General features: G+C 41.5%; 1 non-coding gene across 1 annotated transcript; it reads left to right on the top strand.

The window, feature by feature from the left end:
• The first annotated feature begins 9,742 nt into the window (after positions 1-9,742).
• Positions 9,743-9,814, top strand: TRNAC-GCA (transfer RNA cysteine (anticodon GCA)). Its single transcript has one exon. It is a non-coding gene; the product is annotated as a tRNA-Cys (tRNA).
• The last annotated feature ends 1,118 nt before the right edge of the window (positions 9,815-10,932 follow it).

Raw genomic sequence — 10,932 nt, 5'->3', positions numbered from 1 at the left:
ATGGAAATCACGACTCATGAGGAAAGCTGGACAACCTCTGCAGAGTATAAAAACTGTTATAACAGCCGTGCTCACGGTTATGATAGACTTGGATCCTCACATGATTAGTGGATTGTGGTTATGAGTTTGGTTACGGTTCTGGTACATGGAGTACTAGATGGTTGTGGTTAAGGTTCTAGTACATGGAGTACTAGATGGTTGAGGTTATGGTTATGGTACAAGGAGTACTAGATGGTTGTGGTTTTGGTTATAGTACAGGGAGTACTAGACGGTTATGGTATGCAAGGTGGGGAGCCTTGTATGCTACGTGATGGACTGTGTGGGTTACATTCACTTAATAATTGTTTAATGCTTTTGAGTCCAAATATCTTTTCATTACTCGCATTTACGCAAATATACCATGTGATAGCCTATTCTTGATATAAGCCTGCATATTATTACTTTCCCACACTTGCTAAGCGCATCATGTGCTCACACTTGCTATTTTTCCTATACCATACGACATGTATGCTGCTGCTCAGTGAATAAAGATGTTGAAGACTATCAAGATGAGGTTGCAACGTTCTAGGCGCGTGTCTCCCGGTCGGTTGCCTGCGGTGTTGTTGGGTACCAGTACTTCTGTTCCGCTGCAGATATCTTCATAGAAGACAATATATGTCAATTGCTGTAAGAATTTAACGTTTATTTAATAAAAGTATTACTTTTGTTATTTCACCTGTGACGTTCTTATGTGTGTTGAACATCCTGGACACACATAAGCCGCATCTGATTTTGGCCGTTAAAACTGGGTGTGACAATAAGTCAGTCTGTGAGATTGTTATTAAGGATCACATGCGCGTCAGCTACAGATTGTGGATTGGTGAACGAGGTGACCGCACGTGGTTCCTGATTCAATCAAGAATGACATTTTGTGGCCAAAGATATTAGAGAAGTTCGACTTCCCCGAAGGGACAGATATGGAAGTAGTTAAGCGTAAGACACTAATGATCATGGGCCTTCCATTTAAGAACTGGAAGGGCGCACTGAATAGAACTTTTGTGCAGAAAAGTACAACGCGAGATTTCCACAAGTGGCCGCAACTGGAAGATCATTGACAAGCCTTTGTGGAGTACAAGTTGTCAGAAAAAGGACAGAGGTTGAGTGTGGTGAACAAAGCGAACTCAAAGAAGAACCTCTACCCTCACAAAGTCGGCAGCCGTGGGTACATGAGGAAAGAATGGCAGTGGTAACAACAGCTAGATCAACTGTGAGAGAGAGGTGTCACACTTGAGACGGAGGGCTGGAGTGATCGATTGACATGCTTCCTTCTTGGGAGGGGTGCTTCTTACTCGTTTGATGGAAGCTTATGCTTTACGACTCCAAAGACCAGGAAGTGACTCAAACACTTGCAAAAAAGCTTGCAGAAGCCCACGAGCAGTCTACACATGGCTCTTTCAAGCCAGACAGCGATAGGGACAATCTCACTTTGGCCCTGGGAAACAAGGAGCACTGTGGTCCCACACGAGGTGTTGGGGTGATGGGTTGGAAATTTGAATTCCCAGTCGAAGTTGACAGTTACAATAGTCGAAAGAGATTCCAAGCAGAGCGAGATGCAGAACGAGAGGCAGAACAAGCTAGGATGATGAAAATGGTTGAACAAACGCTAAAAAAGGAGAGGGAACATACAGAAGATAAAATAGCACAAGTAGTAGCACAAGCCCTCATGTGTGAACGAGGCACCATTGTGAGCAAACAGGAACGACCGGCAACGTCTCCTAAGTTTGTGCGCTCCAGCCCCAGTGGTCTCGGAGTACTTGTGTGTCCACAGGAGTTCTGGGAGCTAACCCCATCACTTATCCCGTGGACCTCATCACAGCATGGACACCGTGTGAACTACACATTAGTGCTAGGAACATTACCATCAAGGTGGCTTCTGGTGTGGCTTATCCCCGCGGCTCCCACAAACATTTGCACTGGCATCCGATACCGGAGGGCTACACCTTTGTCGAAGTAGATGAGGCAGTTGACCAGTACCGCCATGTTGAGGTGGAGTACCCCGCAGAGGAGGGGGAGAACACTATAGGAGAGAACGAGCACACATTCATCACGTGGGAGAAGGTCTACATAGTGTTTCCACCAGAGATAGCTCCCGAGACTCTCTACTCTCCACTACACCCCGGGCCGCCATTGCCTCGAAGATCTCCCTCTCCTCAACCATCTCCCAAAAAAAGTCCACCTCCTCAGCCATCGCCTCGAAGAATTCCATCGCTCAAGAAGACAGCACCATCAAGAAGCTAGCTATCAGCTCCGAAAACAAGATCAGGTTCTACAACATCTAAGCAGACGACATCATCTAAGAAGTCGGTGGCATCTAAGAAGTTGGTGGAACCCAAGGATGTCTATTCACTCACTGCTGAGGAAACAAAAAGGTTGTGGACGCCAGTGTCACATCTCATTTCCATCCTCCACCACCTCCACCGAAGCCTGTTGTGCTTGAAGATGCCTTGAATTTTTTTATGAAAATGGGCAAAGCTAAACAGACGGGGTCGGCTTCAAGTAAGCCACCGACTGACTATGAACGCATCAGCAAGATGCAGGCCAAGAGCAAACCAGGCATAATCATTAAGGATGCTCCAAGCATTGCAGACTTCCTGGCTTCTTCTAGATTAACAGCAGAAGAACTTGCACGACTTACTGTGGGAGCAGATATATCAAAGTCGGATGTTATATGGCCGTTTGAGTTGAGCAAACCTTTGGTCAAACCAGAATTAGAAAGAAACCTTACAACTCAAATGCGTCGATTACATCAATGGTACTTGGAGTAGTCCAGGCAGTGTTTTCAAGCATTCCCCGTGAGATACAAAGATGAATATTTCCTCAACGAGGACAACTGCTTCTGGTTGGAATTCTTGCACTTGTACAAACCGTACAAGGACGATGCCCTTGATGTGGCTATAGTCAGAGCGTGGACTCTGTAAGTGACTTATGCATATAATTCACGTTATATGATCTTGCACAAATTGCATAGCTAACTTCTCTCTTTCGTAGAATGGAGATCCAAGCATATGAACAAGACTTATATAAGAAAGTAGGATTCATTGATCCTAGCCTTGTGAACCAGAAACTTGTAATGAAGAATCCAGACTTCACCGAGGCCTACTTATTGAAGTGTCTGCTTCATCACCAATACAATAAATTCATACTCTTACCCTACAATTATGAGTACGTGTTTGCGTGCAAGGGCATCCTCATTTTATGGGCAACTCAATTCTAGTACTAATTTTCTATGGTGACATATTCTGCAGTTTTCATTGGATCCTCTTTGTCATCCGCCTAGACTTGAGCAAGATCATTGTGTTAGACTCACAAAAGAGAGATCAGGCGACTTACCAACACCTCATCGACATGCTAAACATGTTAACTTGATCATTTAATCTTCTCTACGATTGCGTCTAAGTTTAATTGGTATTCATATTCACGGACAGAGTGTTATCCACTTTCCATTCAGGAAGGAGTACACTGTAAAAACTTACTTTTCGGTACATAATACATATTCATTTATTGCATTTCCTACTAAATAAAAAGGGTCAATTCATTCCACTAATGAATCCTTTCCTCTTGAAGTGTATGAGGCAGCCACCCGGCAACAATCTTTGCACATTTTATGTTCTTACTTTCATGCACGCATTCAGTCCGGATGGAGACGCTGTTAGGTTCAATGACCTTGAGGTATCAAATAACAGGTCGATGCATTCTTTTCAATTTCTACACATGTTCAAGGACTAATTCTTTCGATTCTTCAAACGAGCGCTCCAAACTATGCACAAGTGTGTTACAACCTGCTGAAATACATGCCCTTCAAGAACAGATGGCCGTGTTCTTATTGGAACATGTTATCAACTCAAATAGCGAGTTTCATGAACTGATCGTGCCGTCCACACGTGCGAGACCTTCAGATGACACCTTCCCTTCTAGCAGAGAGTATGCGACAAGGAAGAAGGCTACCAAGGGGCTTGACAACGTATTCTATTTTCGCAATTGACACAATATTATTGAATGACATTACCTGTTCTATGATATGCCACCGATGTGTCAATCACATGTGGGACCAGGTCCCACATGTTATCCTCACAATGGATGTCATATCGTAGAACCAACACTTATTCAGTTGTAAATAGTAGATTTTTCCATTTATTAACGAATGATATGAATTACTATGCATGATGCGAAGTTGGTATCGTTGGACAACTCTTAGACACAATGGCCTTCCAACGATGATGCGAAGGAGGAGCAAGAAGCAGCGTCTCGTAAACGTGCACAAGAGGAGGAGGATGAGAGGATAGCCCAAGAGCTGTGCACTGCGGAGGACCAAGAAGCAGTATCCCATAAACACGCCCATGAGGAGGAGGAAGAGAGGGTGGCTCGTCAGTGTGCTGCGGAGGAGGCCGAACGCTCAAAACCTAGAGGCGCTCAGGTGTTAGACTTCGATGTCTTTAACACGTCGGCGAGCCTGGAGCATAGGTGACACTACGGTCGATCAGACATTGCCAGGTCCTCCACTCCACCACTATCGGCCCCTCGTTGTCCCCGGACGTACTCACACCATCAATCGTTAGTGTGGAGATGCAGTCCTCATCGCGGGAGAGGTAGAGGGATACTGGACTGGCTCAACTCAACCGACTTTTCAGGGGTGACTTGTAATATTTGTGTGTTTGTCGATGCCTGACTCTTAATATGTGTTCATTACTATGTATTAATGAAGGTGTTTTTATAATTGATTTACAGTAAATATATGTATTATTGTATGCATGTATTGAGATAGAGACAGAGAGATTGAGGAGAGAGGGGGAGTGCAGAGAGGACAGAGAGGAGGAGAGGTAAAATATTGCCAGCTCAAACCTTTGATCGATAGTGATTCCAGCAAATCACTGCCAGCCGAAAGATACAACTGACAACGAATCACTGCCGACGAATCACTATCGGCTGAAGGATTCATCCGGTAGTGATGCCTTGGGTATCACTATCGACTGAATCCTTCAGCCGGCAGTGATAACCCCCTTCACTGCCAGTCCACCGAGCAGGCAGTGATAGTCCTCGACTATCACTGCCCGTTGCCCACTACCGGCTCCAAATTCGGCAGTGAAGGGGGTTTTGGAGCCGGTAGTGAAGGGGTTTTCTGTAGTAGTGTCTGGTATCGGTGGCACACAAGCCACCCCTAGTCTACATTGGAGCTCCACAAAGGATATGCTCCCAGTCACGTTTCTTGAGTTACCAAGTCACCAAGACAAGACCTCAAGCACAATGAGCCACCAAGCCACCAAGGTGAGGTTTCACCACTAACCTCTCTTCTGGTCACTTATACGTCGTCTTCACTTTGGAGCTTTTGTCACAAAGACAAGGGCCTCCGCATCCCCGCACAATCTTCTTGCCGCCGCTCCACACCAAGTTGGAGGGTCAACAAGTTACTAGCGAGTCACCAAGGCTAAGGCGCCGGCGTACATCTCGGTACATGGTTGGATCACTCCTTGATCCACTCTCTCGGTTGCAGCACCTAGCAACACTTCTCACTAGACCTATAAGCACTAATCACTCTCTAATTTTGTGCTTAATCACCTTGGATGAATACTTTAAGCACTTGGATGGCTTAGATGTCTTCTCAGGTGTGTATGAGGTTCTCTGGACTCTAGCAACTTCAAATGAATGAGTGGAAGGGTATTTATAGCCTCAACCCCGCGGACTAGCTATTGCCCCAACGACTTAACTTTTCTGTGAACACTAGATGGTCCGGTGTAGACAGTTTGTACTCACCGGACTGTCCGGTGTGTACACCATCACAAACTAGCTGCTGGAACTCTACTCAGCAACTCTTCTGAACACCGGATGTTCTGGTGTAACCTTCACACTATCACCTGACCATCCGGTGTGTTGACCTGAGCCTGACTGCATCATTTCTTCTCTGTGCAAAAAGCTCCGACATTCACAATCTTCATCGCTGGACCTTCCGGTGTGTACAACACTATCTTTTTGGGATTTTTCACACACTCTGTTAAATGCTCTAGTGAAGCCTCCGGTGTGCATATTTTCATCGCTGGACCTTCCGGCGTGTTGATCTTTAGTCTTCCACTGTTGCACCCTCTCTGCAACAAATGCTCCGGTGTAAGCATCCGGTGTCTTCAACTTTGAGTGCTGGACTTTCTGGTGTATGAAAACTTCTCTCGCTTCTTTTGACAAGAATGCTCCGGTGTGTATAACCCTTTGAGCACCGGACCTTTTGGTGTAGTCAATTTTCCTAGGACTTCTTTCGGTTCAACGGAACTTTATCCCGGCTGCGGTGGCTTCTTCATGTATTATATCCAAGAGACCTACTAACATATATTCTAAACAAACATGATAGTCCCAATGGTTATGTTGTCATTAATCACCAAAATCACAATCATGGTCTAATAGGACCATTTTCACTACAATCTTTCCATTTTTGGTGATTGATGACAACACAACCGAACCAAGAGGCAAATGATACCAATTAAGAAAATACATGATTTCAAAAGTTCACAAGACCATACCTCTTTACTTGGATGCATGGTAAGGACAAATTATGATACCAATTGTAAGGACAACCATGTTCTTACCAACATTATATCTCCCTTTTGCTACAATTTCCCTCAACATTATGTCCCCTTTTAGTTATGGCTGTCATGTAGATAGTTCTTTCTTTTTCTCCATTGCCACTATCTCTCTTGATCGACCCATGCAAGAGTTTCTTCACCTTTGTCAACCTGAGATACATCCCTCTTTATCAACAATCTACCCGAGATAGTTCTTGCATCTTGCTTGCTTATCTTGCATCTTACTTTGGTCTCAAAATTCTTCCCCTTAAAGCATTTGGGATAGAGATTTATAAAACATGATCCATATGAATGATATCAATTATGAAGAATTATGAGGAATTGATACTAATTGAAAAGATATAACAATGGTAAGGTTAGGAGGTATTGATATCAATTTAAAAAGGCAAATAAGGATCATAATTTATAAAACTCACATGATATAATCTAGACTCCTCTATATATGTGCATACATATAATGAGACCCACTTGTGAATACCACTTGTAAGAATATAGCAATATATGCACAACTAGACAATAAGTAGAGGTAGAAAGTTTAAGCCCTATCATGAATGGAGGTACCTTAAATGTAGAAATGAATTAACAATGATACAAATTAAAGCATTTAAGCATTGCATACCTCTAGGGACTTGTGTATCACTCCATAAGACTACAAAAGATATTACTTGAAACACATGGTAGTCTCAAAATCACAACTCATAGGATATACTCCTCCTAAATATGTGCATACAAGTGTTGAATACTTGTAAGAGATATGCACTTGTTATTGATAACAATAGGGAGGGTACCCTATAGATTGGTTCATGACACATAAAGGATACTAATTGTAGACTAGTGCTATGTAAGGAACCTACAACTAATAAACCATGTATGTTGCTCATAAGAAACAGAGAAATACAAGTAACCTATCATATGAAAAACTTACAATAGGTATTGCAATAGATTGAATTGAGAGCATGCAATCCTAAACAAGGCAAAGGTACAAATTGAAAGGATTTTGCATTTAGTACCTTTCACCTTTGGATGGGGATTTGGGTATATAATGATCATGATCTTCATCAATGCGTCCAATCTTGTACACTTGGCTTCTTTGCTTGAATCTTCACTTCATCTTGTGAGCCAAGTCTCCAAATCCAGGAGCAGACTTTTGGACTTCAAGTCTTCTTTGGAAACCAAACCGATTGGGACCCTTTCATGTTGGTGATGAATTCCTTAGGCACCCAAATAGGTTGGTTCCACTTCCGGTCCTTTCTCCTAACCATGTGTGCAGTCATTTTGCCATTGTTCTACTTCTTGAGATTGTAATGGTTGCTCTTGGTCTTGGTCTTTTAGTTGGGCTTGGTGTAGATGTTGGAGGTCATTTTGGAGAGGTTCATCATCATCTTCTTCTCCTTGGTCTCCTTCTTGACTTACTTGCATTGGAATGACTTATGGCCTTCTTGATAGCACTTAAAGAATGTCACGGTGGACCTCTCCGCAAGCTTCTTCACCATGGTAGCATGGTTATCTTGAGGAGGTTGGACATGGTTCTTGCCCTTTAATCTTGCCAAGTCCTTGAGTTTCTCCACTTTTTGCTTGAGCTCGTCATTCTCTTGTGCAATAATTTCATTAGATAGTTCTACAACAACATTCTCAATACACGTCTCATTGTAAAGGGGTGAGCTAGCTAAATCAATTAAACCATCATAAGAAGTGAAAATATCTACCTTAAATTTGAAATTAAAGAGAGAGGTAGATTGATTCAAAGGGGCCTTAGATTGAGATTCAATGCACTCAAATTTTACCTTAAGCTATTCATACTCCTTGTTTAGCAATTCAAATTAGCTCAATAATTGTTCATAATTGGATACAAAGGTAGCATGAATCATTAAGGGCATTGAATTTCTTTAGTTCTTTAAATTGTTTCTTTAAGGCCCTTTGTTGCTCATTGATCAAATCAAGAAGTTCTTGAGAGGGTGAATCCTCATCAGATTCATCATCACTTACATCACTTTCCATACCTTTAGCCATAAGTCACTTGTGTGATGACTTGCGCGATGACGACTTGCGTGATGATGATCTTGAGGAAGAGCTTCTCTTGGAGGAGTGGATGGTGAGGCTCTCATCGCTTGAGCTTGAATCTTCATCTTCACTCACCCATCTTCCCATGCTTGCAAATGTTTTGCGTCTTTCTCTTGTCTCTCTCTTGTTCTTGATTTTCTTCTCTTTCTTGATATGATCAATTGTTTTAAGCAAGTCCTTTAATAAGATTAGATAATCAATCTTGGCATTGATCCTCTTGATATTCTTCTCCACTTGTGAGAAGAGTTTGGTCATCTTAGGATCAATCTCTTGATCACTTGAGGTGCTTTGCTCACTTTCTTCATAGCTCTCTTCTTCTTCATCATCATCATCTTCACTTGAGCTTGACTCTTGCTCTTGGCTCCTCATCTTTGCCTTCATGTGTGAACATGGTGCTTACTTTCTTGTGAGGGAAAGGTTCTTGGTGTCGGAGTTCATGATCATCTCATGGGCGGTGATCTTTCCTAGTACTTAGCTTGGAGTCATCTTTTGTGCCTTCATGTATTTCAATGAGATTAGTCCAAATATCATGTGCATTGATGAGAGAATATACTCTATTGAATGCGTCGATGCTAAGAGATGATAAAATGATACTCTTCGCCATAGTATCGGATTGTCCCTCCTTGTTTATGAGACGATGTCTCATCCCCTACTCGGTGACTCTCTAAACATCTAGACATTTGGATTACAAATAACATGTCATTAGAATTTTTCAACGAGAAAAATTAGTGCCGTCAAAGTGTGGATCACTACCAATATCTATCCCAACCTCGGACGTCACAACTCTAGGTGATTAAACCTCTCAAGAGCACGAGGTTTTGATACCAATTGTAGGGATCGGTGACGTCCTAAGAGGGGGGTTGAATTAGGACACTTAGAAACTAATGACTCTAAAAATATCACAAAATAAACATATCTCAATTTTATCTAAATGTGCTCTAGATTTATCTAGTGTGTTTACTTACCGCTCAAAAGGATTGCAACCTACTCTAGTAACTGCAGTATTCCTCTTGGGTGATAGAAACCTACAAAACATGCTTAATACGATTATCTAGTGATTTAATCATACTTGCAGAGGCTCTATAGCTCAGTGGTAGAGCATTTTACTGCAGATCAAGAGGTCATCGGTTCAAACCCGGTTAGGCTCTAGTTTTGAGTATTTCTTTACTATATATTTTTAACAAAACCGAAATATAATTCATGTTATTTTGCGGTTACTTCATTTCACTAAGTTGACAAGAGAATCTCTAAAATAACACCTATTACACATCAATTCTTTTACGAGCAAAATGATCAACCACCTCATGCCTGTTCGGAAGGCATCCCTTCCGAACAGGCATGAACCTGTACATTCGTTATGTATATATACAAGATCAAATAAATGAAATGGATATCGATTCTCATTCTTGTTCTACTGTGTCTCATTCACACTTCAACACGTTATCAACACGAGCAACAACACATGGTAATTGTTTGTTAATAGACTCTACTACCTTATGTTTTTGTCAATATAATAGAAAAGGAAATTGTATGATCATCGCTGGAAGCGATGCACAGATTGTTGGTTCAGGATGAGCCACAACTATTCTTCCTATGGGTACTCAAATAGTAATCAAGGAAACATTCTTGTATCCTGATTCTATACTTACCCTATTAAGTTATAAAGATATCTATCAAATGGTTTTCATGTGAAAACTCATAATGACAACAAAGATTAATATATCTTCATGACCAAGAATAGTGGATATGATAAGCAAGTGCTTGAGAAAATTACTTCATTTTCATTTGAATTGTATTATACATACATTAATCCCGTAACACATGTTACGTTTAAGATAATTTTTCAGAATCTTGATAAATTCAAGACTTGGCATGATATTCTTGGTCATCCTAGTTTATGGATGATAAGAAAAAATATTAGCAATTCTATTGGTCACATCATCAATAATGTAAAATTCTCAAAATCCTTAGATTTTGTGCACTACGTGAAAAAAAAGGTCATTAGCGACGGGTGATAATTATCATTAGTGACGGGTCTTGTACCCATAACTCTTATCGCGTCATTAATGATGAAATATTAGTGACGGGTAAAGATCCGTCACTAATGAGGTCATTAGTGATAGGTCGTAACTGTTACTCATCACTAATGGTTAGTTATTAGTGACGTGTTGTTACTAATGACTAACCATTAGTGACGGGTCATAATCTTGACCCGTCACTAATGACTGATGAATATTTTTCACATTTTTCACATTTTTTTACCAAA

The sequence above is a fragment of the Phragmites australis genome, chromosome 14 (assembly GCF_958298935.1).
Source record: "Phragmites australis chromosome 14, lpPhrAust1.1, whole genome shotgun sequence".
In the NCBI taxonomy this organism is placed as follows: domain Eukaryota; kingdom Viridiplantae; phylum Streptophyta; class Magnoliopsida; order Poales; family Poaceae; genus Phragmites; species Phragmites australis.
The sequence above is the reverse complement of the archived record's forward strand: the minus strand, read 5'-3'. Positions and strand labels throughout refer to the sequence as shown.